The sequence below is a fragment of the Oncorhynchus gorbuscha genome, linkage group LG01 (genome assembly GCF_021184085.1).
Source record: "Oncorhynchus gorbuscha isolate QuinsamMale2020 ecotype Even-year linkage group LG01, OgorEven_v1.0, whole genome shotgun sequence".
Lineage (NCBI taxonomy): Eukaryota > Metazoa > Chordata > Actinopteri > Salmoniformes > Salmonidae > Oncorhynchus > Oncorhynchus gorbuscha.
The window spans coordinates 118,522,251-118,544,750 of NC_060173.1; the positions used below are offsets into that span (position 1 = coordinate 118,522,251).

Consider the following 22,500-nt stretch of genomic DNA (forward strand, 5'->3'; position numbering starts at 1 on the left):
TGACCCAGCCTCCCAAACCAAGTCAACAAGTCTGTCTGGACTGACCCATCCTCCCAAACCAAGTCAACATGTCTGTCTGGACTGGAGATATGGAGATGTAGAACACACGGAAACAGAGAACCAGGATATGGAGATGTAGAACACATGGAAACAGAGAACCAGGATCTGGAGATGTAGAACACACGGAAACAGAGAACCAGGATCTGGAGTTGTAGAACACACGGAAACAGAGAACCAGGATATGGAGATGTAGAACACATGGAAACAGAGAACCAGGATATGGAGATGTAGAACACATGGAAACAGAGAACCATGATATGGAGATGTAGAACACACGGAAACAGAGAACCAGGATATGGAGGTGTAGAACATATGGAAACAGAGAACCAGGATATGAAGATGTATATGATGATTTGGAGTTAAGTCAGTTGGACTAATAGGACTATAGAGTTTACGTAGGGTCACAGTTAACGTGTTTCAGGTAAGGTGTCAGAACAGAAGCATAGCCTGACTCCAGGTCAGTCCGTGCTCTATATCCGCCTCCTGACTCCAGATCAGTCCTGGCTCTATATCCGCCTCCTGACTCCAGATCAGTCCTGGCTCTATATCTGCATCCTGGTTCCAGGTCAGTCCTGGCTCTATATCCGCCTCCTGACTCCAGATCAGTCCTGGCTCTATATCCGCCTCCTGGTTCCAGGTCAGTCCTGGCTCTATATCCGCCTCCTGGTTCCAAGTCAGTCCTGGCTCTATATCCGACTCCTGGTTCCAGGTCAGTTTGTGCTCTATATCCGCCTCCTGGTTCCAGGTCAGTCCTGGCTCTATATCCGACTCCTGGTTCCAGGTCAGTCTGTGCTCTATATCTGACTCCTGGTTCCAGATCAGTCTGTGCTCTATATCTGACTCCTGGTTCCAGATCAGCCTGTGCTCTATATCTGACTCCTGGTTCCAGATCAGTCCTGGCTCTATATCCGACTCCTGGTTCCAGATCAGTCCGTGCTCTATATCCGACTCATGGTTCCAGATCAGTCCTGGCTCTATAGCGGCTCCTGCTGTATGGTCATTGACATGCCAAACAGTCTGGCCCCACCACAATCTCCAAATGGGATCACTCATTTATATATCTATATTATTATTATTACAGTAGACTATGGTCAAAGTTGACATGTAACAGGTCAAGGGTCAGATATGAACAAAATATAATATTGCAATATTTTTACTGATCTAACAAACTTAGGTCAACATTTACAGTGCCGTCAACAGTAAATAGTGGTTACTTCTCAGAAGGTATTAAATTGTCAAGAGGATTAAAACAAGGTTGTCCACTATCGGCATATCTATTTATTATGGATTTTAAAATGTTAGCTATTAAAATCAGATCAAACAGATGTATCAAGGCATTAGAATACAGGGCTTAAAAACATAGGCGCTGTATGCTGATAATTCACTTTTTCTTTTAAATCCACAATTTGCATCCCTGCACAGCCTCATAGAGGATCTAGATACTTTTTCTAAATTCTCTGGATTAAAACCAAATTATGATAAATAAATAACAAGTAAATTATCTCACTCCAATACATTTTAATAGAAAATTTGCAACAAAAAAAATAAGATCTTGCTACCGTGGAAAGGACCTTTCTATTTGTGGAGAGTAACTATACAACAGCACTAGTTCCTCCAGACAGTAACTATACAACAGCACTAGTTCCTCCAGACTGTACCTATACCAGAACTAGTTCCTCCAGACTGTACCTATACAACAGCACTAGTTCCTCCAGACGGTAACTATACAACAGCACTAGTTCCTCCAGACGGTAACTATACAACAGCACTAGTTCCTCCAGACGGTAACTATACAACAGCACTAGTTCCTCCAGACAGTAACTATACAACAGCACTAGTTCCTCCAGACAGTAACTATACAACAGCACTAGTTCCTCCAGACAGTAACTATACAACAGCACTAGTTCCTCCAGACTGTACCTATACCAGAACTAGTTCCTCCAGACTGTAACTATACAACAGCACTAGTTCCTCCAGACTGTAACTATACAACAGCACTAGTTCCTCCAGACGGTAACTATACAACAGCACTAGTTCCTCCAGACGGTAACTATACAACAGCACTAGTTCCTCCAGACGGTAACTATACAACAGCACTAGTTCCTCCAGACTGTAACTATACAACAGCACTAGTTCCTCCAGACGGTAACTATACAACAGCACTAGTTCCTCCAGACAGTAACTATACAACAGCACTAGTTCCTCCAGACGGTAACTATACAACAGCACTAGTTCCTCCAGACAGTAACTATACAACAGCACTAGTTCCTCCAGACTGTAACTATACAACAGTACTAGTTCCTCCAGACTGTAACTATACAACAGCACTAGTTCCTCCAGACTGTACCTATACCAGAACTAGTTCCTCCAGACTGTAACTATACAACAGCACTAGTTCCTCCAGACTGTACCTATACCAGTACTAGTTCCTCCAGACAGTACCTATACCAGAACTAGTTCCTCCAGACTGTACCTATACCAGTACTAGTTCCTCCAGACTGTAACTATACAACAGCACTAGTTCCTCCAGACTGTAACTATACAACAGCACTAGTTCCTCCAGACTGTACTAGTTCCTCCAGATGGTACTAGTTCCTCCAGATGGTACTAGTTCCTCCAGACAGTATCTAGACCAGTACTAGTCCCTTCAGACAGTACTAGTCCCTCCAGACAGTACTAGTTCCTCCAGACAGTAACTAGAACAGGACTAGTTCCTCCAGACAGTACTCTCGCTCCCTCACTCTCTCGCTCCCTCCCTCCCACCCACCCACCCACCCACTCTCCCTCCCTCCCACTCTCCCTCCCTCCCTCCCACTCTCGCTCCCTCCCTCGCTCCCTCCCACTCTCCCTCCCACTCTCGCTCCCTCCCTCGCTCCCTCCCTCCCACTCTCGCTCCCTCCCTCCCACTCTCGCTCCCTCCCTCGCTCCCTTCCACCGTTATCTCTTTCCTCCCTCACTCCCTGTCTCGCTCCCTCTTGCTCCCTCCCTCCCACTCTCGCTCCCTCACTCCCTCCCTCTCGCTCCCTCCCTCACTCCCTCCCTCCCACTCTCGCTCCCTCCCACTCTCGCTCCCTCCCTCGCTCCCTTCCACCCTTCTTTCCTTCCTCCCTCCCTCGCTCTCTCACTCCCTGTCTCCCTCCCTCTCTTGCTCCCTCCCTCGCTCTCTCCCTTGCTCCCTCCTTCTCTTTCTCCATCCCTCGCTCCCTTACTCTCTCCACCTCAGTCATGTCTGAGAAGCTGTGGTGGTCTTTTGTAATTGCTCCAAACAACAGGTCAGCATGGCTCTGACATTTATTTCCATAAATGCCGCAGGACTAGCACCTGCTGCCCCCCCCCCCCACTCGGCCTAGAGAACCGTCTCTTTCTCCCTCTCTCGTCCCCTCCCTCGTTCCGTCTCTCGTTCCCTCCCTTGCTCCAAGGTCGTTGTTTTGTTCTAATGATTTAATTTTATCTTAATAATTAACGTCTCTGAGAAGCTCAGTAGCTCAGCGGTTTATGAGTGTCAGTTCCTGGATCCAGAGAAGGACGTGACCAGACCTGTGATGCTGCATCCTGCCTCAGAGCTCCACCATGTCAGTGATACCTGACTGAGAAACAGCAGCCGACAGACTCCATTCAGCCATCCTCCCCTACTCTCCACCCATCCTCCCCTACTCTCCACCCATCCTCCCCCACTCTCCACTCATCCTCCCATACTCTCCACACATCCTCCCATACTCTCCACACATCCTCCCCCACTCTCCACCCATCCCTCCCTACTTCTCCACCCATCCTCCCCCACTCTCCACCCATCCTCCCCTACTCTCCACCCATCCTCCCCTACTCTCCACCCATCCTCCCCTACTCTCCACCCACCCTCCCCTACTCTCCACCCACCCTCCCCCACTCTCCACCCACCCTCCCCTACTCTCCACCCACCCTCCCCCCCTCTCCACCCACCCTCCCCTAAGCTCCACCCACCCTCCCCTACTCTCCACCCACCCTCCCCTACTCTCCACCCACCCTCCCCTACTCTCCACCCACCCTCCCCTACTCTCCACCCACCCTCCCCTACTCTCCACCCATCCTCCCCTACTCTCCACCCATCCTCCCCTACTCTCCACCCATCCTCCCATACTCTCCACCCCATCCTCCCCCACTCTCCACCCATCCTCCCCCACTCTCCACCCATCCTCCCCTACTCTCCACCCATCCTCCCCACTCTCCACCCATCCTCCCCCCACTCTCCACCCATCCTCCCCCACTCTCCACCCATCCTCCCCCACTCTCCACCCACCCTCCCTACTCTCCACCCACCCTCCCCTACTCTCCACCCATCCTCCCCCACTCTCCACCCACCCTCCCCTAAGCTCCACCCACCCTCCCCTACTCTCCACCCATCCTCCCATACTCTCCACCCATCCTCCCCTACTCTCCACCCATCCTCCCCTACTCTCCACCCATCCTCCCCTACTCTCCACCCATCCTCCCCCACTCTCCACCCATCCTCCCCCACTCTCCACCCATCCTCCCCCACTCTCCACCCATCCTCCCCCACTCTCCACCCATCCTCCCCCACTCTCCACCCATCCTCCCCCACTCTCCACCCATCCTCCCCCACTCTCCACCCATCCTCCCCCACTCTCCACCCATCCTCCCCTACTCTCCACCCATCCTCCCCTACTCTCCACCCATTCTCTCCACCCACCCTCCCCTACTCTCCACCCACCCTCCCCTACTCTCCACCCACCCTCCCCTACTCTCCACCCATCCTCCCCCACTCTCCACCCATCCTCCCCCACTCTCCACCCATCCTCCCCCACTCTCCACCCATCCTCCCCACTCTCCACCCATCCTCCCCACTCTCCACCCATCCTCCCCTACTCTCCACCCATCCTCCCCTACTCTCCACCCATCCTCCCCTACTCTCCACCCATCCTCCCCCACTCTCCACCCATCAAATCAAATCAAATCAAATTTATTTACTTATATAGCCCTTCGTACATCAGCTGATATCTCAAAGTGCTTATTGCAGAAACCCAGCCCTAAAACCCCAAACAGCAAACAATGCAGGTGTAAAGCACGGTGGCTAGGAAAAACTCCTGAAAGGCCAAAACCTAGGAAGAAGCCTGAGAGGAACCGGGCTATGTGGGAGGTGGCCAGTCCTCTTCTGGCTGTGCCGGTAGAGATTATAACAGAACATGGCCAAATGTTCAAATGTTCATAAATGACCAGCATGGTCAAATAATAATAAGGCAGAACAGTTGAAACTGGAGCAGCACAGTCAGATGGACTGGGGACCCACCCATCCCCTACGGTCCAGGGCCCATCCTCCCCTACTCTCCACCGATCCTCCCCATATGTCCACCCAGTCCTCTCCACCCATCCTTAACAGAACACTCTTCACCCATGTTCATAAATGACCAGCATGGTTGAACCCATAGTAAGGCCACCCATCCTCCTACTCTCCACCCATCCTCCCCCACTCTCCACCCATCCTCCCCCACTCTCCACCCATCCTCCCCTACTCTCCACCCATCCTCCCCCACTCTCCACCCATCCTCCCCCACTCTCCACCCATTCCCATCCTCCCCCCACCTCCCCTAAGCTCCACCCATCTCTCCATCCATCATCCCCCATCCACCCATCCTCCCCTACTCTCCACCCATCCTCCCCACCCATCCTCCCCTAAGCTCACCCATCCTCCCCTACTCTCCACCCATCCTCCCCTCTCCACCCATCCTCCCATACTCTCCACCCATCCTCCCCTACTCTCCACCCATCCTCCCATACTCTCCCCATCCTCCCCCACTCTCCACCCATCCTCCCCACTCTCCACCCATCCTCCCCCACTCTCCACCCATCCTCCCCCACTCTCCACCCATCCTCCCCACTCTCCACCCATCCTCCCCCACTCTCCACCCATCCTCCTCTCCCACCCATCCTCCCCCCCACTCTCCACCCATCCTCCCCCACTCTCCACCCATCCTCCCCCACCCATCCTCCCCTACTCTCCACCCATCCTCCCCTACTCCCACCCATTCTCTCCACCACCCTCCCCTAAGCTCCACCCATCCCCCACTCTCCACCCATCCTCCCCCACTCTCCCACCCATCCTCCCCACTCTCCACCCATCCTCCCCCACTCTCCACCCATCCTCCCTCCACCCATCCTCCCCCACTCTCCACCCATCCTCCCCCACTCTCCACCATCCTCCCCCACTCCACCCATCCTCCCCCGACCCACCCTCCCCACTCTCCACCCATCCTCCCCTACTCTCCACCCATCCTCCCCTACCTCCACCCTCCTCCCCTACTCTCCACCCACCCTCCCATACCCACCTACTCTCCACCCATCCTCCCCTACTCTCCACCCATCCTCCCCAATCTACTCCCCCACCTCTCCACCCATCCTCCCTACTCTCCACCCATCCTCCCCTACTCTCCACCCATCCTCCACCACTCTCCACCCATCCTCCCCTCTCCACCCATCCTCCCCACTCTCCACCCATAAGCTCCACCCATCCTCCCCCACTCTCCACCCATCCTCCCACTCCACCCATCCTCCCCACTCTCCACCCATCCTCCCCTACTCTCCACCATCCTCCCCACTCTCCACCCATCCTCTCCCACTCTCCACCCATCCTCCCCACTCTCCCACCCATCCTCCCCCACCCATCCTCCCCCACTCTCCACCCATCCTCCCCCACTACCCATCTCCTACTCTCCACCCATCCTCCTCACCATCCTCCCCTACTCTCCACCCATCACCCCTCTCCACCCATCCCTACTCTCCACCCACCCTCCCCTACCCACCCTCCCCACCCACCCATCCTCCCCCACTCTCCACCCATCCCCACTCTCCACCCACTCCCCTCTCCACCCATCCTCCCCTACTCTCCACCCATCCTCCCCCCACTCTCCACCCATCCTCCCCCACTCTCCACCCATCCTCCCCTACTCTCCACCCATCCTCCCCTACTCTCCACCCATCCTCCCCTACTCTCCACCCATCCTCCCTACTCTCCCCTATCTCCCCCACTCTCCACCATCCTCCCCTACTCTCCCACCCACCCTCCCACTCTCCACCCACCTCCCTACTCTCCACCCATCCTCCCCCTTTCACCTATCCTCCCTACTTCACCCATCCTCCCCTACTCTCCACCCATCCTCCCCTACCTTCCAGCAGCCGACAGACTCCATGCAGTCGTATTAATATTCCACTTCTCCTCTGCATGGTGAGTCAGTCCAAAAACGTTACACGTTGCCCCAGCAACCCAGATACGAACGGAAGGCAACTTCAAAAAGGATTATGTACAGTAAATAGGTTAGAGAACTGTCTATCATGAGGCGCAGCCGTCTGACAGACTGACACCATTTAATGTTGTGACGGTCCCTCGTCACGTTCAGTGTGTCTGATGTGAATGGTAATAAATCACACGGAATCTCCTCTCATATAAAGCTCTTCCTGTCACCCCTCCCCCTCCATTTATATTTATGTTAATGCGGCAGTTGCTAGGGCAGCCATGCAGAATGGGGGGGGGGGGGGGGTTAGGGGTGCTGCTGATAAGAGGCTTGGGCTTTAATTCTCCCTCCCCCCTCCCCTACACCCACCTGTCCCATTCCATCCTTCCCCTACACCCACCTGTCCCCTCACTCAGCTATAAAATGGCATAGTTAAACCACCAGATCCCTTGGTTAAAGGGTGGAACCACCAGAATCCCCTTGGTTAAAGGGTGGAACCACCAGAATCCCTTGGTTAAAGGATGGAACCACCAGAATCCCTTTGGTTAAAGGATGGAACCACCAGAATCCCCTTGGTTAAAGGGTGGAACCACCAGAATCTTGGTTAAAGGGTGGAACCGCCAGAATCTTGGTTAAAGGATGGAACCGCCAGAATCCCCTTGGTTAAAGGGTGGAACCGCCAGAATCCCCTTGGTTAAAGGGTGGAACCACCAGAATCCCTTGGTTAAAGGGTGAAACCACCAGAATCCCTTGTTTAAAGGGTGGAACCACCAGAATCCCTTGGTTAAAGGGTGGAACCACCAGAATCCCCTTGGTTAAAGGGTGGAACCGCCAGAATCCCCTTGGTTAAAGGGTGGAACCGCCAGAATCCCCTTGGTTAAAGGGTGGAACCGCCAGAATCCCCTTGGTTAAAGGGTGGAACCACCAGAATCCCCTTGGTTAAAGGGTGGAACCGCCATAATCCCCTTGGTTATGGAACCGCCAGAATCCCCTGGTTAAAGGATGGAACCGCCAGCATCCCCTTGGTGAGGACAGCGCTGTCAGGGATTATGTTCTGATGGAGAGAGAGAGGGATAACAGTCTCTGTGTGTGTACGTGTTGGTACAGCCAGTCCCTCCTCCCCCCCTCCACGTCAGATCCTCTCCTGTTCTCAGTTTCTGTCAGGACTCCCTGACAAGGTGCTTGTCTGAGTGGGCTGTCCCACTACAACTGGTTTTCAACCGGCTTGGAATAGATTCAGATGATCTGTCTTCTTATTAGTCTTATCAATGTCTGATTGGAAGCTCCTCATCTGGCAGTAAAAAGAGACTAACAGGATTGGTTTATTAACTACGGGACAGGAAGAGACTAACAGGATTGGTTTATTAACTACGGGACAGAGAGACTAACAGGATTGGTTTATTAACTACGGGACGGGAAGAGACTAACAGGATTGGTTTATTAACTACGGGACGGGAAGAGACTAACAGGATTGGTTTATTAACTACGGGACAGGAAGAGACTAACAGGATTGGTTTATTAACTACGGGACAGGAAGAGACTAACAGGATTGGTTTATTAACAACGGGACAGAGAGACTAACAGGATTGGTTTATTAACTAGGGACAGGAAGAGACTAACAGGATTGGTTTATTAACTACAGGACTTTGTTGTTGTTTTTTACTGTGAGAAGTCCTGTCTGCTTCGGGTTGTTTGGAGGAAGTGCTTTGGACCTGAAAGGACTGAAAAGACTGCTGCTACAGATTATATTGCTACTTCACTTCCTGTGATATTCTTCTGACGGAGGATACAGAATAATAATCTACTGTGGACACAATTGGTTCAAAATGTAGCTTTCAATCCAAAATGCTAATCTGGCTGTGTACGAAACAACGGGAGGATTATATAAAACAGCAGCCATCGCTGAAAGACGAGGCATTGTTCTGACAAAAACGAGACAGATTATTTTATTTTTTTGACCCGAACACTCACTACCGTTCTCTACTTTCTAGAAACCGTGAAATATACATTTTTATTTCTCCATAAAGGAACGCAGAAAAACGGTCTGTTTTTAGAGTGAGAATGGCGTCTTGTTGGAGAAGCCAGGTAAGTGGGAGAGCACCGGAGGAGTGGGGGGGTTCCCACCATTCTAGACAAGGGGAACAAGAGGAAGAGAGAGAGGAGTGGGGGGGTTCCCACCACTCTAGACAAGGGGAAGAGAGAGAGTGGGGTTCCCAGACAAGGGGAGGAGAGGAGTGGGGGTTCCCACCACTCTAGACAAGGAACAAGAGGAAGAGAGAGAGGAGTGGGGGGTTCCCACCACTCTGACAAGGGGAACAAGAGGAAGAGAGAGAGGAGTGGGGGGTTCCCACCACTCTAGACAAGGGGAACAAGAGGAAGAGAGAGAGGAGTGGGGGGGTTCCCACCACTCTAGACAAGGGGAACAAGAGGAAGAGAGAGAGGAGTGGGGGGGTTCCCACCACTCTAGACAAGGGGAACAAGAGGAAGAGAGAGAGGAGTGGGGGGTTCCCACCACTCTCTGGGGGTTCCCACCATTCTAGACAAGGGGAACAAGAGGAAGAGAGAGAGGAGTGGGGGGTTCCCACCACTCTAGACAAGGGGAACAAGAGGAAGAGAGAGAGGAGTGGGGGGTTCCCACCACTCTAGACAAGGGGAACAAGAGGAAGAGAGAGAGGAGTGGGGGTTCCCACCACTCTAGACAAGGGGAACAAGAGGAAGAGAGAGAGTGAGTGGGGGTTCCCACCATTCTAGACAAGGGGAACAAGAGGAAGAGAGAGGAGTGGGGGTTCCCACCACTCTAGACAAGGGGAACAAGAGGAAGAGAGAGAGGAGTGGGGGTTCCCACCACTCTGACAAGGGGAACAAGAGGAAGAGAGAGAGGAGTGGGGGGTTCCCACCACTCAAGGGAACAAGAGGAAGAGAGAGTGGGGGTTCCCACCACTCTAGACAAGGGGAACAAGAGGAAGAGAGAGAGAGGAGTGGGGGGTTCCCACCACTCTAGACAGGGAAGAGAGAGAGGGGGGGTTCCCACCACTCTAGACAAGGGGAACAAGAGGAAGAGAGAGAGGAGTGGGGGGTTCCCACCATTCTAGACAAGGGGAAGAGAGAGAGGAGTGGGGGTTCCCACCACTCTAGACAAGGAAGAGAGAGAGAGGGAGTGGGGGTTCCCACCACTCTAGACAAGGGGAACAAGAGGAAGAGAGAGAGGAGTGGGGGGTTCCCACCATTCTAGACAAGGGGAAGAGAGAGAGGAGTGGGGGTTCCCACCACTCTGACAAGGGGAACAAGAGAAGAGAGAGAGGAGTGGGGGTTCCCACCATTCTAGACAAGGGAAGAGAGAGAGGAGTGGGGGGTTCCCACCACTCTAGACAAGGGGAACAAGAGGAAGAGAGAGGGAGTGGGGGTTCCCACCATTCTAGACAAGGGAAGAGAGAGAGGAGTGGGGGGTTCCCACCATTCTAGACAAGGGAAGAGAGAGAGGAGTGGGGGTTCCCACCACTCTAGACAAGGGGAAGAGAGAGAGGAGGGGGGTTCCCACCATTCTAGACAAGGGGAAGAGAGAGAGGAGTGGGGGTTCCCACCATTCTAGACAAGGAAGAGAGAGAGGAGTGGGGGTTCCCACCACTCTAGACAAGGGAAGAGAGAGGAGTGGGGGGTTCCCACCATTCTAGACAAGGGAAGAGAGAGAGGAGTGGGGGTTCCCACCATTCTAGACAAGGGGAAGAGAGAGAGGAGTGGGGGTTCCCAACACTCTAGACAAGGGGAACAAGAGGAAGAGAGAGAGGAGTGGGGGTTCCCACCATTCTAGACAAGGGGGAAGAGAGAGAGGAGTGGGGGTTCCCACCACTCTAGACAAGGGGAACAAGAGGAAGAGAGAGAGGAGTGGGGGGGTTCCCACCATTCTAGACAAGAGGAAGAGAGAGAGGAGTGGGGGTTCCCACCACTCTAGACAAGGGGAACAAGAGGAAGAGAGAGAGGAGTGGGGGGTTCCCACCACTCTAGACAAGGGGAACAAGAGGAAGAGAGAGAGAGTGGGGGTTCCCACCACTCTAGACAAGGGGAACAAGAGGAAGAGAGAGAGGAGTGGGGGTTCCCACCATTCTACAAGAGGAAGAGAGAGAGGAGTGGGGGTTCCACTCTAGACAAGGGAACAAGAGGAAGAGAGAGGAGTGGGGGTTCCCACCATTCTAGACAAGAACAAGAGGAAGAGAGAGAGGAGTGGGGGTTCCCACCATTCTAGACAAGAGGAAGAGAGAGAGGAGTGGGGGTTCCCACCACTCTAGACAAGGGGAACAAGAGGAAGAGAGAGAGGGGAGTGGGGGTTCCCACCACTCTAGACAAGGGGAACAAGAGGAAGAGAGAGAGGAGTGGGGGGGTTCCCACCACTCTAGACAAGGGAACAAGAGGAAGAGAGAGAGGAGTGGGGGTTCCCACCATTCTAGACAAGGGGAAGAGAGAGAGGAGTGGGGGTTCCCACCACTCTAGACAAGGGGAACAAGAGGAAGAGAGAGGGAGTGGGGGTTCCCACCATTCTAGACAAGGGGAACAAGAGAAGAGAGAGGGAGTGGGGGTTCCCACCACTCTAGACAAGGAACAAGAGGAAGAGAGAGAGAGGGGGGTTCCCACCATTCTAGACAAGGGAAGAGAGGGGAGTGGGGGTTCCCACCACTCTAGACAAGGGGAAGAGAGAGGAGTGGGGGGTTCCCACCACTCTAGACAAGGGGAAGAGAGAGAGGAGTGGGGGTTCCCACCACTCTAGACAAGGGGAACAAGAGGAAGAGAGAGAGGAGTGGGGGTTCCCACCATTCTAGACAAGGGGAAGAGAGAGGGGGTGGGTTCCCACCATTCTAGACAAGGGAACAAGAGGAAGAGAGGAGTGGGGGGTTCCCACCATTCTAGACAAGGGGAAGAGAGAGAGGAGTGGGGGTTCCCACCACTCTAGACAAGGGGAACAAGAGGAAGAGAGAGAGGAGTGGGGGTTCCCACCATTCTAGACAAGGGAAGAGAGAGGGAGTGGGGGTTCCCACCACTCTAGACAAGGAACAAGAGGAAGAGGAGAGGAGTGGGGGGTTCCCACCACTCTAGACAAGGGAAGAGAGAGAGGAGTGGGGGTTCCCACCACTCTAGACAAGGGGAACAAGAGGAAGAGAGAGAGGAGTGGGGGTTCCCACCACTCTAGACAAGGGGAAGAGAGAGAGGAGTGGGGGGTTCCCACCACTCTAGACAAGGGAACAAGAGGAAGAGAGAGAGGAGGAGTGGGGGGTTCCACCATTCTAGACAAGGAAGAGAGAGAGGAGTGGGGGTTCCCACCATTCTAGACAAGGGGAAGAGAGAGGAGTGGGGGGTTCCCACCACTCTGGACAAGGGAAGAGAGAGAGGAGTGGGGGTTCCCACCACTCTAGACAAGGAACAAGAGGAAGAGAGAGAGGAGTGGGGGGGTTCCCACCATTCTAGACAAGAGGAAGAGAGAGAGGAGTGGGGGGGGTTCCCACCACTCTAGATAAGGGGAACAAGAGGAACAGAGGGGGGGTCAGGTCCCTCGACTACTCTCCTGTAGTCCTGCTGTTCCTTGTGTGCACCTGTGTTGTTGTTTGTCTGTGTATTAATGTGTGTGTGTTTCCGTAGGAAGAACAGGCTGCCAAGACCAAGGCAGAGAAGATCCGTGTGGCTCTGGAGAAGATCAAGGAGGCACAAGTTAAAAAGGTGAGTTCACTTCCTGTCTGTCTCCTCTGTTACTATCTATAACATAACAGGTGAGTTCACTTCCTGTCTGTCTCCTCTGTTACTATCTATAACATAACAGGTGAGTTCACTTCCTGTCTGTCTCCTCTGTTACTATCTATAACATAACAGGTTTCTCTTCCTGTCTGTCTGCTCTGTTACTATCTATAACATAACAGGTGAGTTCTCTTCCTGTCTGTCTCCTCTGTTACTATCTATAACATAACAGGTGAGTTCACTTCCTGTCTGTCTGCTCTGTTACTATCTATAAGTGGGTCAGGCCAGTGTTAAACAGCTCTACTCTGTTTCTGGGTCAGGCGGTGTTAAACAGCTCTACTCTGTTTCTGGGTCAGGCCGGTGTTAAACAGCTCTACTCTGTTTCTGGGTCAGGCCGGTGTTAAACAGCTCTCTCTGTTTCTGGGTCAGGCCGGTGTTAAACAGCTCTACTCTGTTTCTGGTCAGGGTGTTAAACAGCTCTACTCTGTTTCTGGGTCAGGCCGGTGTTAAACAGCTCTACTCTGTTTCTGGGTCAGGCCAGTGTTAAACAGCTCTACTCTGTTTCTGGGTCAGGCCGGTGTTAAACAGCTCTACTCTGTTTCTGGGTCAGGCCAGTGTTAAACAGCTCTACTCTGTTTCTGGGTCAGGCCGGTGTTAAACAGCTCTACTCTGTTTCTGGGTCAGGCCAGTGTTAAACAGCTCTACTCTGTTTCTGGGTCAGGCCAGTGTTAAACAGCTCTACTCTGTTTCTGGGTCAGGCCAGTGTTAAACAGCTCTACTCTGTTTCTGGGTCAGGCCGGTGTTAAACAGCTCTACTCTGTTTCTGGGTCAGTGTTAAACAGCTCTACTCTGTTTCTGGGTCAGGCCGGGCCAGTGTTAAACAGCTCTACTCTGTTTCTGGGTCAGGCCAGTGTTAAACAGCTCTACTCTGTTTCTGGGTCAGGCCGGTGTTAAACAGCTCTACTCTGTTTCTGGGTCAGGCCAGTGTTAAACAGCTCTACTCTGTTTCTGGGTCAGGCCGGGCCAGTGTTAAACAGCTCTACTCTGTTTCTGGGTCAGGCCAGTGTTAAACAGCTCTACTCTGTTTCTGGGTCAGGCCGGGCCAGTGTTAAACAGCTCTACTCTGTTTCTGGGTCAGGCCGGGCCAGTGTTAAACAGCTCTAAGGCCGGTGTTAAACAGCTCTACTCTGTTTCTGGGTCAGGCCGTGCCAGTGTTAAACAGCTCTACTCTGTTTCTGGGTCAGGCCAGTGTTAAACAGCTGAGGTCATAGTGGACAGGCAGGACCCAGGCGCTCTATCTCGCCGTCTCCTCCCGGTCTCCTCCTATCCCCCTTCCTCTCTCTCTTTTATCAATCTTACTCTCTATGCCACTCTCGTAATGTAATGGAATAACCCTTCTGGAGTTAAGCCCGTATCTGAGCTGGTGGATTAGCGAACGGCCCGGCTGGGCTTTAATAAGCCTGCTCTGCCCTGCCTGCTGTGGGACGTGAAGGGAGAGTGGCCCGGCTGGGCTTTAATACGGCCTGCTCTGCCCTGCCTGCTGTGGGACGTGAAGGAGAGTGGCCCGGCTGGGCTTTAATACGGCCTGCTCTGCCCTGCCTGCTGTGGGACGTGAAGGGAGAGTGGCCCGGCTGGGGCTTTAATACGGCCTGCTCTGCCCTGCCTGCTGTGGGACGTGAAGGGAGAGTGGCCCGGCTGGGCTTTAATACGGCCTGCTCTGCCCTGCCTGCTGTGGGACGTGAAGGGAGAGTGGCCCGGCTGGGCTTTATCGGCCTGCTCTGCCCTGCCTGCTGTGGGACGTGAAGGGAGAGTGGCCCGGCTGGGCTTTAATACGGCCTGCTCTGCCCTGCCTGCTGTGGGACGTGAAGGGAGAGTGGCCCGGCTGGGCTTTAATACGGCCTGCTCTGCCCTGCCTGCTGTGGGACGTGAAGGGAGAGTGGCCTGGCTGGGCTTTAATACGGCCTGCTCTGCCCTGCCTGCTGTGGGACGTGAAGGGAGAGTGGCCCGGCTGGGCTTTAATACGGCCTGCTCTGCCCTGCCTGCTGTGGGACGTGAAGGGAGAGTGGCCCGGCTGGGCTTTAATACGGCCTGCTCTGCCCTGCCTGCTGTGGGACGTGAAGGGAGAGTGGCCCGGCTGGGCTTTAATACGGCCTGCTCTGCCCTGCCTGCTGTGGGACGTGAAGGGAGAGTGGCCCGGCTGGGGTTTAATACGGCCTGCTCTGCGCTGCCTGCTGTGGGACGTGAAGGGAGAGTGGCCCGGCTAGGCTTTAATACGGCCTGCTCTGCCCTGCCTGCTGTGGGACGTGAAGGGAGAGTGGCCCGGCTGGGCTTTAATACGGCCTGCTCTGCCCTGCCTGCTGTGGGACGTGAAGGGAGAGTGGCGCTCGCCACCTGTCAGACTGACCTGACAATTACTTGAAGAAAACGCTCAGGCGTCTGGTCACCTGTTTACCATTCTGAGCTTGTGGCCCGTGAGTGAATGTGTGTGTGTAAAGGGACGTGTGTGTGAATGTGTGTGTGTCTGTGACCTGTGAGTGAATGTGTGTGTGTAAAGGGACGTGTGTGTGAATGTGTGTGTGTCTGTGACCTGTGAGTGAATGTGTGTGTGTCTGTGACCTGTGAGTGAATGTGTGTGTGTCTGTGACCTGTGAGTGAATGAGTGTGTGTCTGTGACCTGTGAGTGAATGAGTGTGTGTCTGTGACCTGTGAGTGAATGTGTGTGTGTCTGTGACCTGTGAGTGAATGTGTGTGTGTCTGTGACCTGTGAGTGAATGTGTGTGTCTGTGACCTGTGAGTGAATGTGTGTGTGTCTGTGACCTGTGAGTGAATGTGTGTGTGTCTGTGACCTGTGAGTGAATGTGTGTGTCTGTGACCTGTGAGTGAATGTGTGTGTGTCTGTGACCTGGAGTGAATGTGTGTGTGTCTGTGACCTGTGAGTGAATGTGTGTGTGTCTGTGACCTGTGAGTGAATGTGTGTGTGTGTGACCTGTGAGTGAATGTGTGTGTCTGTGACCTGTGAGTGAATGTGTGTGTAAAGGGACGTGTGTGTGTGTGTGTGTGTGTGTGTGTGTGTGTGTGTGTGTGTGTGTGTGTGTGTGTGTGTGTGTGTGTGTGTGTGTGTGTGTGTGTGTGTGTGTGTGTGTGTGTGTGTGTGTGTGTGTGTGTGTGTGTGTGTGTGTGTGTGTGTGTGTGTGTGTGTGAGACCTGTGAGACCTGTGTGTGTGTGAGACCTGTGAGTGAATGAGTGTGTGTAGGGAAGTGTGTGTGTGTTTGTGTGCACTTGAGAGAGAAAAGTAGTCCGATTGCCACACTAATCCCGTAGCGCCACCCGCAGGTCTGGCAGGAAGGAGGTCAGTCACTTCCTACTAGGCTGCTGTAGGTGTCGTCCCTACTAGGCTGCTGTAGGTGTTGTCCCTACTAGGCTGCTGTAGGTGTCGTCCTACTAGGCTGCTGTAGGTGTCGTCCTACTAGGCTGCTGTAGGTATCGTCCTACTAGGCTGCTGTAGGCAACGTTCTACTAGGCTGCTGTAGGTGTCGTCCCTACTAGGCTGCTGTAGGTGTTTCCCTACTAGGCTGCTGTAGGTGTCGTTCCTACTAGGCTGCTGTAGGTGTCGTCCCTCTAGGCTGCTGTAGGTGTCGTCCCTACTAGGCTGCTGTAGGTGTCGTCCCTACTAGGCTGCTGTAGGTGTCGTCCCTACTAGGCTGCTGTAGGTGTCGTCCTACTAGGCTGCTGTAGGTCATCGTCCCTACTAGGCTGCTGTAGGTGTCGTCCCTACTAGGCTGCTGTAGGTGTCGTCCCTACTAGGCTGCTGTAGGTGTCGTCCCTACTAGGCTGCTGTAGGTGTCGGGTCCCTACTAGGCTGCTGTAGGTGTCGTCCCTACTAGGCTGCTGTAGGTGTCGTCCTACTAGGCTGCTGTAGGTGTCGTCCTACTAGGCTGCTGTAGGTGTCGTCCCTACTAGGCTGCTGTAGGTGTCGTCCCTACTAGGCTGCTGTAGGTGTCGTCCCTACTAGGCTGCTGTAGGTGTCGTCCCTACTAGGCTGCTGTAGGTGTCGTCCCTACTAGGCTGCTGTAGGTGTCGTCCCTACTAGGCTGCTGAGAGAACTGGTGGTTAACAGCAGAGAGAAAACACGCTCTGCTTTTATCATTGTTTCTATACAGCATTTTAAACATTGGTTCTAGGCACTTTGTGATGTATAAAGAGCTTTATAAATACATGGGATTTGACCCCGATACAGATACAAGTAGCCACGCAGAGATCAAACACGCGCAGAGATCAAACACGCGCAGAGATCAAACACTCGCAGAGATCAAACACGCGCAGAGATCAAACACGCGCAGAGATCAAACACACGCAGAGATCAAACACGCGCAGAGATCAAACACGCGCAAAGATCAAACACGCGCAGAGATCAAACACGCGCAGAGATCAAACACGCGCAGAGATCAAACACGCGCAGAGATCAAACACGCGCAGAGATCAAACACGCGCAGAGATCATACACGCGCAGAGATCATACACGCGCAGAGATCAAACACGCGCAGAGATCAAACACGCGCAGAGATCAAACACGCGCAGAGATCAAACACGCGCAGAGATCATACACGCGCAGAGATCATACACGCGCAGAGATCAAACACGCAGAGATTAAAGCGTGCGCGAGCAGAGGCGATACATACATATACTGTAGATAGTATGACAGTTATCCTCAGTAATCCCTTCAAATTAAAGCACAGTCTGCTATAACCTCATAGTCATTGTTTGATTTGAAATCCAAACCTGTCCCAGAATTTAGAGTCATAAGAACAAATGCCTCCCTGTCCCAATAATTACAGAGGGACACTGTACCTGCTGACCCCACTGTCCCAGTAATTACAGAGGACACTGTACCTGCAGTCTCCCTATCCCAATAATTACAGAGGACACTGTACCTGCAGGCTTCCCTGTCCCAATAATTACAGAGGACACTTACCTGCTGACCCCACTGTCCCAATACTACAGAGGACACTGTACCTGCAGGCTTCCTGTCCCAATAATTACAGAGGACACTGTACCTGCAGGCTTCCCTGTCCCAATAATTACAGAGGACACTGTACCTGCAGTCTCCCTGTCCCAATAAGATTTAGAGTCTGTGTCAGTAATCAATCTGATTCAGTAGAGTAGTAACCAGAATGACATCATGTCCTCATCAATCTGATTCATTAGAGTAGTAACCAGAATGACATCATGTCCTAATCAATCTGATTCAGTAGAGTAGTAACCAGAATGACATCATGTCCTAATCAATCTGATTCAGTAGAGTAGTAACCAGAATGACATCATGTCCTAATCAATCTGATTCAGTAGAGTAGTAACCAGAATGACATCATGTCCTAATCAATCTGATTCAGTATAGTAACCAGAATGACATCATGTCCTAATCAATCTGATTCAGTAGAGTAGTAACCAGAATGACATCATGTCCTAATCAATCTGATTCAGTAGAGTAGTAACCAGAATGACATCATGTCCTAATCAATCTGATTCAGTAGAGTAGTAACCAGAATGACATCATGTCCTAATCAATCTGATTCAGTAGAGTAGTAACCAGAATGACATCATGTCCTAATCAATCTGATTCAGTATAGTAACCAGAATGACATCATGTCCTAATCAATCTGATTTAGTAGAGTAGTAACCAGAATGACATCATGTCCTAATCAATCTGATTCAGTAGAGTAGTAACCAGAATGACATGTCCTAATCAATCTGATTCAGTAGAGTAGTAACCAGAATGACATCATGTCCTAATCAATCTGATTCAGTAGAGTAGTAACCAGAATGACATCATGTCCTAATCAATCTGATTCAGTAGAGTAGTAACAGAATGACATCATGTCCTAATCAATGTCCTCATCAATCTGATTCAGTAGAGTAGCAACCAGAATGACATCATGTCCTAATCAATCTGATTCAGTAGAGTAGCAACCAGAATGACATCATGTCCTCATCAATCTGATTCAGTAGAGTAGTAACCAGAATGACATCATGTCCTAATCAATCTGATTCAGTAGAGTAGTAACCAGAATGACATCATGTCCTCATCAATCTGATTCAGTAGAGTAGTAACCAGAATGACATCATGTCCTCATCAATCTGATTCAGTAGAGTAGTAACCAGAATGAAATCATGTCCTCATCAATCTGATTCAGTAGAGTAGTAACCAGAATGACATCATGTCCTCATCAATCTGATTCAGTTCAGTAGAGTAGTAACCAGAATGACATCATGTCCTCATCAATCTGATTCATTAGAGTAGTAACCAGAATGACATCATGTCCTAATCAATCTGATCATGTCAGTAGAGTAGTAACCAGAATGACATCATGTCCTCATCAATCTGATTCAGTAGAGTAGTAACCAGAATGACATCCATGTCCTCATCAATCTGATTCAGTAGAGTAGTAACCAGAATGACATCATGTCCTCATCAATCTGATTCAGTAGAGTAGTAACCAGAATGACATCATGTCCTCATCAATCTGATTCAAAGTAGAGCAGTAACCAGAAGCTACATCATGTCCTAATCAATCTGATTCAGTAGGTAGTAACCAGAATGACATCATGTCCTAATCAATCTGATCAGTAGTAACCAGAATGACATCATGTCCTAATCAATCTGATTCAGTAGAGTAGTAACCAGAATGACATCATGTCCTAATCAATCTGATTCAGTAGAGTAGTAACCAGAATGACATCATGTCCTAATCAATCTGATTCAGTATAGTAACCAGAATGACATCATGTCTAATCAATCTGATTCAGTAATTAGTAACCAGAATGACATCATGTCCTAATCATGTCCTAATCAATCTGATTCAGTAGAGTAGTAACCAGAATGACACGATCTGTCCTAATCATCTGATTCAGACCCGGTAGAGTAGTAACCAGAATGACATCATGTCTAATCATGTCTATCAATCTGATTCAGTAGAGTAGTAACCAGAATGACATCATGTCTAATCATGTCCTAATCAATCTGATTCAGTAGAGTAGTAACCAGAATGACATCATGTCCTAATCAATCTGATTCCTGAATCAATCTGATTCAGTAGAGTAGTAACCAGAATGACATCATGTCCTAATCAATCTGATTCAGTAGAGTAGTAACCAGAATGACATCATGTCCTAATCAATCTGATTCAGTAGAGTAGTAACAATCTGATTCAGTAGTATGACATCATGTCCTAATCAATCTGATTCAGTAGAGTAGTAACCAGAATGACATCATGTCCTAATCATGTTCCTAATCAATCTGATTCAGTAGTAACCAGAATGACATCATGTCCTAATCAATCTGATTCAGTAGTAACCAGAATGACATCATGTCCTAATCAATCTGATTCAGTAGAGTAGTAACCAGAATGACATCATGTCCTAATCAATTCATCCAGTAGAGTAGTAACCAGAATGACATCATGTCCTAATCAATCTGATTCAGTAGAGTAGTAACCAGAATGACATCATGTCCTAATCAATCTGATTCAGTAGAGTAGTAACCAGAATGACATCATGTCCTAATCAATCTGATTCAGTAGAGTAGTAACCAGAATGACATCATGTCCTAATCAATCTGATTCAGTAGAGTAGTAACCAGAATGACATCATGTCCTAATCAATCTGATTCAGTAGAGTAGTAACCAGAATGACATCATGTCCTAATCAATCTGATTCAGTAGAGTAGTAACCAGAATGACATCATGTCCTAATCAATCTGATTCAGTAGAGTAGTAACCAGAATGACATCATGTCCTAATCAATCTGATTCAGTAGAGTAGTAACCAGAATGATATCATGTCCTCATCAATCTGATTCAGTAGAGTAGTAACCAGAATGACATCATGTCCTAATCAATCTGATTCAGTAGAGTAGTAACCAGAATGACATCATGTCCTCATCAATCTGATTCAGTAGAGTAGTAACCAGAATGACATCATGTCCTCATCAATCTGATTCAGTAGAGTAGTAACCAGAATGACATCATGTCCTCATCAATCTGATTCATTAGAGTAGTAACCAGAATGACATCATGTCCTAATCAATCTGATTCAGTAGAGTAGTAACCAGAATGACATCATGTTCTAATCAATCTGATTCAGTAGAGTAGTAACCAGAATGACATCATGTTCTAATCAATCTGATTCAGTAGAGTAGTAACCAGAATGACATCATGTCCTCATCAATCTGATTCAGTAGAGTAGTAACCAGAATGACATCATGTCCTCATCAATCTGATTCAGTAGAGTAGTAACCAGAATGACATCATGTCCTAATCAATCTGATTCAGTAGAGTAGTAACCAGAATGACATCATGTCCTAATCAATCTGATTCAGTATAGTAACCAGAATGACATCATGTCCTAATCAATCTGATTCAGTAGAGTAGTAACCAGAATGACATCATGTCCTAATCAATCTGATTCAGTAGAGTAGTAACCAGAATGACATCATGTCCTAATCAATCTGATTCAGTAGAGTAGTAACCAGAATGACATCATGTCCTAATCAATCTGATTCAGTAGAGTAGTAACCAGAATGACATCATGTCCTAATCAATCTGATTCAGTAGGTAGTAACCAGAATGACATCATGTCCTAATCAATCTGATTCAGTAGTAACCAGAATGACATCATGTCCTAATCAATCTGATTCAGTAGAGTAGTAACCAGAATGACATCATGTCCTAATCAATCTGATTCAGTAGAGTAGTAACCAGAATGACATCATGTCCTAATCAATCTGATTCAGTAGAGTAGTAACCAGAATGACATCATGTCCTAATCAATCTGATTCAGTAGAGTAGTAACCAGAATGACATCATGTCCTAATCAATCTGATTCAGTAGAGTAGTAACCAGAATGACATCATGTCCTAATCAATCTGATTCAGTAGAGTAGTAACCAGAATGACATCATGTCCTAATCAATCTGATTCAGTAGAGTAGTAACCAGAATGACATCATGTCCTAATCAATCTGATTCAGTAGAGTAGTAACCAGAATGACATCATGTCCTAATCAATCTGATTCAGTAGAGTAGTAACCAGAATGACATCATGTCCTAATCAATCTGATTCAGTAGAGTAGTAACCAGAATGACATCATGTCCTCATCAATCTGATTCAGTAGAGTAGTAACCAGAATGACATCATGTCCTAATCAATCTGATTCAGTAGAGTAGTAACCAGAATGACATCATGTCCTAATCAATCTGATTCAGTAGATAGTAACCAGAATGACATCATGTCCTAATCAATCTGATTCAGTAGAGTAGTAACCAGAATGACATCATGTCCTAATCAATCTGATTCAGTAGAGTAGTAACCAGAATGACATCATGTCCTCATCAATCTGATTCAGTAGTAGTAACCAGAATGACATCATGTCCTAATCAATCTGATTCAGTAGAGTAGTAACCAGAATGACATCATGTCCTAATCAATCTGATTCAGTAGAGTAGT

The 22,500-nt window shown here is 50.0% G+C and overlaps 1 pseudogene; it reads left to right on the plus strand.

Annotated features, from left to right (window-relative positions):
* LOC123992830 overlaps positions 1-22,500 on the plus strand; it is a 69,206-nt pseudogene that overhangs the window by 45,954 nt on the left and 752 nt on the right.